This window comes from Triturus cristatus, chromosome 5_2 (genome assembly GCF_964204655.1).
Source record: "Triturus cristatus chromosome 5_2, aTriCri1.1, whole genome shotgun sequence".
In the NCBI taxonomy this organism is placed as follows: Eukaryota; Metazoa; Chordata; class Amphibia; order Caudata; family Salamandridae; genus Triturus; species Triturus cristatus.
Genome location: NC_140588.1, coordinates 990,931,821 through 990,939,508, shown reverse-complemented (window position 1 = coordinate 990,939,508; position 7,688 = coordinate 990,931,821).

Here is a 7,688-nt window from a genome sequence, read left to right as displayed (position 1 = left end):
TCATCTGTTAAAGAATCTTTTTTATTTCTTGTCTTACAGCCACTGAAACTTTCCTCGCCACATGTCTTACCATCAAGGCATTCTTCCTCAATGTAATTCTGTGCTAGTATCCCTTGACTTCAACCAATCTATTCTCAAAGACAGATTCAAATTACTTCATCATTTCATCCAGGTCACCGTCTTCAACCACCATCAGTTGGTTGACAGCTCTGGGATTCACAATTATATGTAAATCATATGGATGCGACCAACCCAAAATGGGTGGACCATCTTTAGCAATGTACACCTTACCACAGGTCTCCCCACCTTCAAATTCATCTTTGCCGGAATGTAACTCATCACCTCTCCCTCCACTCCTTGGTAACCTTTCAAAATTACATCAGTGAATTCAGGAACCCCTATGGCCATGTAACATGAAGCAGCTGTTTGGGTATTATGGTGAACAGGACCCCGAGTCCACTATCTCTGATCAAATCGCTTTTTTAATGTATTTTCCTCTTTAGTTAATCCTTTACCCCATTGAACATCTCATCACCCTCCGTGAGCACTTTGTGTTCTGACTCCTCACATCCATCATTAATCATGGAGGCACAATTGTTGAAAGATTTTCACACACAAGCAAAATGCCCTGTTTGCCACATTTATGACAGTTCTTCCCAATGGTAAAACAATTTTTCAAATCACCCATGTATAAATTGCTACCACATCTGTGACACATACAAGGTGACACCTTTCCTTCATGGTTGAATGCTCCCATAGGTCTCACATTGTTGCCTCTGTTACGGCTCCCATTTGCTATAGGTAGTTTTTTCTTTACAGCATAGACCAAATCAGAATCGTCATCCACCTCAGCCACTTCACCCACACTTTTGCCTTTGGCTCTCTGCATGACCCTCACGCACATCTCTGACCACCTTAGCTATATTTATTGCATCCTTCAGAGTGGGATTACTGGCAGCCCACAACCTTTCTTGCATCTTCCTACTACTGCATCGTACAATCAATTGATCCCTGATCAACTCCTCAGTCATTTGACCAAATGGACATTTTGCTGCCAACTCATGCAGTCTGGCTATGAAATCATACACTGACTCTGTTGCTGCAGATGGGTGTAAAATTTGTGACGCCGCATTACAGTGTTCACTGTTTAGCCAAACCTAGTTTGTAATCATAATTTGGCCTCCTTTTACACATCTTCCAATTGATTTCCAAGATCATCACGCACAGGTGGTAGATATATAAAGCCATGTTGACCCTCTTTACCAAATGAGGTAAGAAGTGTTTTCCTGACAGGAGAGAAGTCCGTAGCATCTAGAGCTTGAAATAATTCTCAAAACTGTCTAGCCAATCTTCCCACTCAATTGGGGGATTTTCAGGTAGGTTTAAAAATACAGGGGAATCACAATAGATTGATTTATGCTCATGTGAGAGGTCTTTAGAATACTACTCCACACTCCCAATAGCACAAAACGTATATAAGGGTTGTACATTAGAAATGAAGATGTATATGGGAGTTTGATGATAAAAAAATAAAGAGTATCACAGTGATGTGAAAAAAATATATCAGATGAACTGTATCTGGCAGAGGGTATGTGTCACAGATTAATTTCCCAGGATTTGTATAAACAAGAGTGTGAGCAACAAGTGGCGCTGTAGTGAAGAGCAAGCTGAAATTTGGAACTGGTCCACCAGAAAACTTAAGCCTGTGCAGGTAACTGAAAGATAGGAGGCCATGCACCCTCAGATAAGCTACACTGCTATAAAGTTGCCTTGTGAGCGAAGGAAATTGCATTCAAGCATTGTAAAACTCCTGCAAGAGGCGGTAGCGAGTGTGAATAGCAGGAGGCTGAAGCTTGCACAGGGAGCGCTAGTAAAAGTGACCACTTGCTCTTGCTTGAGGTCGGGCTGGGGCCATGGCTGTGCTTTGAATCGTGCTCTGAGATGGCGGCCTGAGACAGAAGGCGGGATTTACCAAAGTGCAGGTTAAACAAGCACAGAGCAGATACCTTGAGTTTTCAATCCTGGAAAGCACCGAAACAGAACTGATCATTGCTTCAATCTGCTACCTGATGCAAAGAAAGCACCGAACGCTGCCATCAGGGTTCAGCTGACGGAATGGTTGTGCCTGGCCAACTTGTCAAAATATTGTAGTAATATGGCGGCAGATACTGTAGAGCTTGAATACAAGTTATCTTTATTTGTCAGCAGAAACCCAGTGACTCCATCAAGACAGGCACAGAGAGCAACTGCCAAACCTTTCAGCTCTCCTGGAAAACAAACACCAGACAGAACACAATGATGTCATAGCTACATTACAGAGTATACATTCCCCTGGAGCGGCACATGGCTGAACAGCAGTGAGTAGTACAGTGGGGTTAGTACTTAGGTGAAAATTTCAGTTAAAACAGAACATTTTAAACTCAATGAAAAACACTAAAATTTGTGACATTGATAACTCGGGTAACTATACCGTGCACCTCTGCCATGCACATCAATGTCATCAATGATGTCAGTTCAAATGTCATCAGTGATGTTATCAATGATGTAATAGAACATGTCATAAATTATGTAATATGTAAGGTCATAAGCAGTGCATGGTGGGGATGCAAGTTATAGTTACTTAGATAGATCTAAGTCAGCTGCTTCATTAAAGTCCAGCAGGCCCCAGTCCTCCCTATGCTTGGGTTTTCGCAGAGTCGTATGTGCTAATCGTGAGTCTAATCCCTGCAGTATGAAGTAGATGAGGATTTGCTTGAGCTCCTAAAGATTTTTTTCTCTCCACTGCAAATTTAAAGGGACTGAAGTAGACAGAGGAGCACACAGCACAATAATAATTTTGATTACGTTAATTCACCCCATTCATGATATGTACGAGGGGACTCTGCAGCAATGCTATAAACTGCAGGTAATGTGCTCCATAGAAGTCGCAAGATACTGATAACTAGATATTTGATTGATTTGCTTACCCATTGAGTTAATGGAGTCAGAAGCTATGTGTTAACAGTAGCATCACTAAGGGTTAGGTTAAGGAGTTCATATCTGCTGAAATTGACCCCTTCAAAACAAAGCAGGTGTGCTATTAGAGCCAGGTGTAAAGTCTCAGTGGAGGTCAGGGTCGACAAAATATCATCTGCAAACAGTGCTATTTTAAGGGTCTGGGGACCAAAAATAAAGAAACACTCAATATCTATCTCCTACCCTTCTTTGAATAGCAAGTGGTTAAATAATCATTGTAAGTAGAATGAGAGAGAGAGAGAATACAATTACCCGGGGGTATTTTTACAAGGGCATTGCGCCAACAGAATGTCACTTTTTTAGATGCTCCAGTGGCACTGTGCCCTGCTCCATCTGTACAAGGCGGCGTTGAGACACTTTGCATGGCTAAACGCCGATGTGTAAATATAGTCCTTTTTCACGCAGATATCTGTGTGAAAGGGGATTTGCAATGGGTGTTGCTGTGGGCGTTCCACCGCAACACCCATTGTTTTTTGATGCTGCCCGAGATTTACAAGGATCTATAAATCTTTGAAAGTGCCAAAAACTAATGCCACTGAATAGCAGGCTTTAAACTGATGTAACTTGGAGAAATACTTTTTGCTCTTGAATCACCTTTAAAGATTGTTTATGTGCAGGAAGGTGCCCCTTCCTGCATATAAACAATAATCCCTGCAACACAGGCACCCTTGCACTATGCTGCAGGGGTTTCTGTGTTGGCGCTAGGCACCTTTTTTTAGTGCCGTATTCTTGTAAATATAGCACATTCCTGTGTTTTGGAAATGACTCAGTGCGGCACTGCTAAATAGTGCTGCACTGCGCCATTTCCATGTAAATATCACCCCTGGTTCTCTGGCATAGAGGGAATGGTATTGGTAGATATATATATATATATATATATATATATCCATATAGACCTATGCAGGATGTGGGGTTGCAGTTTCCAGGGACTGAATTCCTTTGGACCTTTCCATCCAGATGAGTTACTTTACACACTGTTGTGAGTTTTGTTTGCCATGATAAAGCCCGATTGATCTGGGTGAATTAGTCATGGCAGGATCATCTCCTCATCATTAGGATTTTTGTGAATACATTTACATCAATGTTCTTAAGCGTGATGGGTCAATAGAAGAGTTTGGGGTCCATTGCAGATTTAAGTATACAGGTTCTTCCCCCCCACAGGCAGAGTAATCCTGCCCATCTCAGCAACTTTGCAGAAGAAGGTTGCCAGCATGGGGTCAAGCGTGTGTACAAATATTTTATATAACTCATTGTAAGAAAACAAAGCTTTTTGCAACTGTCCCCATACTTTTGACCCCATTTGGAATACTAGATGCTGGTTTTCAACTCCGATAGTGTTCTGAAACCTGCTAACGTGGCGCCTGTGCTCTTTCCCTGAAACTGTTATGTCGACTTGGTAATCTGAAATCGGCAAAGACTTTATCACCTTATAAGTGCCTTGTAGATGTTACCAGGGGTACCCAAAGCATTGGTAGTAAATGTGTCCCTAGGGCTGCAGCACAGGTTTGTGCCACCGGGGTGTACCAAGCAAAGTACTGATAGCAGGCCTGCCATTGCAAACTGCAAGAGCAGCGCAAACTGCTCAAACTCAAATGTGCCCTCACCATGTGTGGCACAGTCACATACACCGACTCTAATATATGTAATGCACCTCTAAATTAGGCCTCCTCAGTGCAGGATGCAGTATATTAAGGGTGAGGACATATATGTGCAAGCCTATATGTCCCTACAATGGCCTTCCCCATTGGAAATTACTTTAAGAGTTAGCATGCCACAGGATAACATGGGCTGCCAACCGGGTACTCTGAGATGGACAGCTCCATTATGGTACCACTAAAATATGTCATGTTTGTTATCAAACAACGTGCCTTCTAACCCATGCATGATTCTGGTGACATGGCATGCACCCAGGTCGCACCTTAGAGGTTGCCAACCTGGTTGCCTCAGCTCAACTATGCTCTGGCTGACCAGCCCGCACTTTCCCACGTCCTTGCTGCCAAGACAGGATTTTTACTTTCTGCCAGGCAGTGTGATCAGGAGTCAGGAACAAAGGCTGGGCAGGAAGGAGGTCACACCTCTCTCCTCCCCAGCAGGCTAGTGAATTGGCACATCAGAGGGGTGGGATTCAAAAGCTTCACCACCTCTGATATGAATCTGGGATGTCCCCCTGAGGAGGAAACAGCCCTCCACGTTCCCCAAGCATGCTTGCACCTGGGCAAGGTGGGAAATTAGCTATGCAGGAGGTGTACACCCACAGGAAGGCAGGCCACACCTCTAGGGTGGGCAGCCTGATCTGTACACCTAAAATCGATTCTGCCATCTTTAGGAGAGCAGAAATAGTGGGTTCTGGGTACAAACGGTAACCTACACCGCTGGATGTGGTCACCTCAGGGACGGGCTAGCTGTAGGGACTCCTTCCTACACCCTTAACTCCCCTAAATCTAGGATTTAAGGCCCCCCCTCCCCCCAACACCAGAACATGAGCTCTGAACAACTTACTTCAAAGAAAGACCAAGAGGAGACCTGTGTGGCCGATAGAATAACTTTGCCACAGCACAAAGCATAAGAGGGATACTTTATCCTGGAGACAACAGACTTGGAACTGAGTAAACGACCCTCATCTTTGGTTAAAACCGAACACTCCTGAATAGGGGGAGCCTTTTGGAAGCCATAAGCACCCTCGGAATGCCCTGGACTAGTGGCATTAGTCCACTGCAAACTACAGGTAAAAACACAAACCGGATCCAAAGGATTGAGGGATTGCCCAAATCCTGGGGTCCAGTGCATTGTGGGAGTTGTAGTCTCACCAGCCCCAAAGTTTCAGGCTGCTACGTTACTCCCCCGGACCCAGTGAAGTTCCAGAAGCTTTTTACTGTGCTAATCGCTCTCAGGGCTTGTTGGTCACCAATCCAGTAATCGACCTCCACACTCAATTGTCATGTGTGTTACTTAGGCCCGGGGAGAAACGCTGCCATTTTACCATGTACACAACCTAAGGTGCTTTCTCTTTCACACAATGACTTTTGACACAAATTTGAGTGTATGACAATGCAGATTTAGTTTCTCTGAATCTACATTACTCAAATTCCACTTAGTAGAAACATTATCACAACAGCTTGAGCATTATGTACAAGGCCTCGAGACACATTGTGCAAATGTCTATTTGTTTTCATCCGTAAGGCAACACAGCTATCAATAGATCATAACAATTTGTGCCAGACTAAGGCCTCGGCTCGAGAGCAAGGATGCTTAAATAAGCAAGCATTCCGGGTTTAGGCAGAGAAGCACTTGCATCATTGCGAGGTCACTACATGCTGAAACCTCAGCCCAGCTGCTTGTTGCTCTCTCTGCGAGGAAGGATGTCCAACCTATGACCAAGATGTGGACTTACATTCATTCCATTCATGTAATGGGGTTGGATCATCGAAGAGGGGATTCTTGACAGAATGCACATACACACACCCTAGATGCTTAGGTTAGGGAATGCATAGCAGTAGTATGCTATCTAGACATTGTTTTATCTGCTCACAGACAAATTGTTTTAGCAAGATGGTGGAACTGTTCATTCTGTTCACAGCACTTATATTGCTAATCACTTTCATCTGCTTCTGTCTATTATTACTGCAGCACATATATTCTTTACAAGAATCACAATAGTTCAACAAATATTGAAAAACACCCCTATGTGTATTTCTTGTATATTTTTCTGAAAGAAAAGATATTACGAGTGACTGGGTGAAAGGGTTCGAGATCTTTTACCATGTTCCCTGGGGGGCTCAGGGTTGTCATGTTCTGTGGTTTCCAAAACCATTTGCTACAGGTCTAGGGGGAATATGGTGGCACTATGACCTAGCTGATCTCTAGGAAGACATATCTTGTAGGGGTGCATGGAATCAGTCTTGTACCATCCCTAGGTTTATGTTGCCTAACAAACAAGCAGTTCCTAATGGAAAGTGGGGACCTACACAACACAATACTGTACCTACAGAGAACCCTGTGCAACCATTATCCAACGTCACCAGCAGTGTACCTGTTGTTTTTGCTTTTTGTTCATTGCAGCACTGTGTAAGTGGTAAAAACAGCACCACCCGCGGCTCCCGCTCAGTCCCAAGAACAGCCAGAACAACTCTTCACCCAGACTCCACGGGCTAGGTAAAATTGATCTGACTGTTGTGGCTTGGACCTGGCGCCTGCATGACCTTACCCCTATAAGAGATCCGAGTAACTCGACCTGCAAGTGACCGATTGTCACTAGTGGATTTTGCCATTGACCACAATGTAATTTTGTCTATTTATTTTACTGCAGTTGTTTAATATTGCTTTACAAATCTATAACCCCGACTATATGTATGCAATTCCATCCGTTTTGCGGTCTAAATTAAAGATAAAAATGCACTTTATTTTTATAAATTGATGTCGGATTTCTCTCGAGTCATGTAAATCACAAAGTCCGTCTTGGTACTCTGAAATGCTTAACACATGTTCCTCTGGTAAAGCCGGACTGCTTTTTTCCACCCTACCAGGAATGAGCTAAGGATTTATTCGTGTGAATCCAAGGACCATCTTTGGAGTATTGTGATAATATTACATGGGAAGGCTACCCAGGCATACCCCATAATATTTCACCCACTCTCCTACACTCTTCCTGTGACTCTATTAGGGCCAGGGGACTT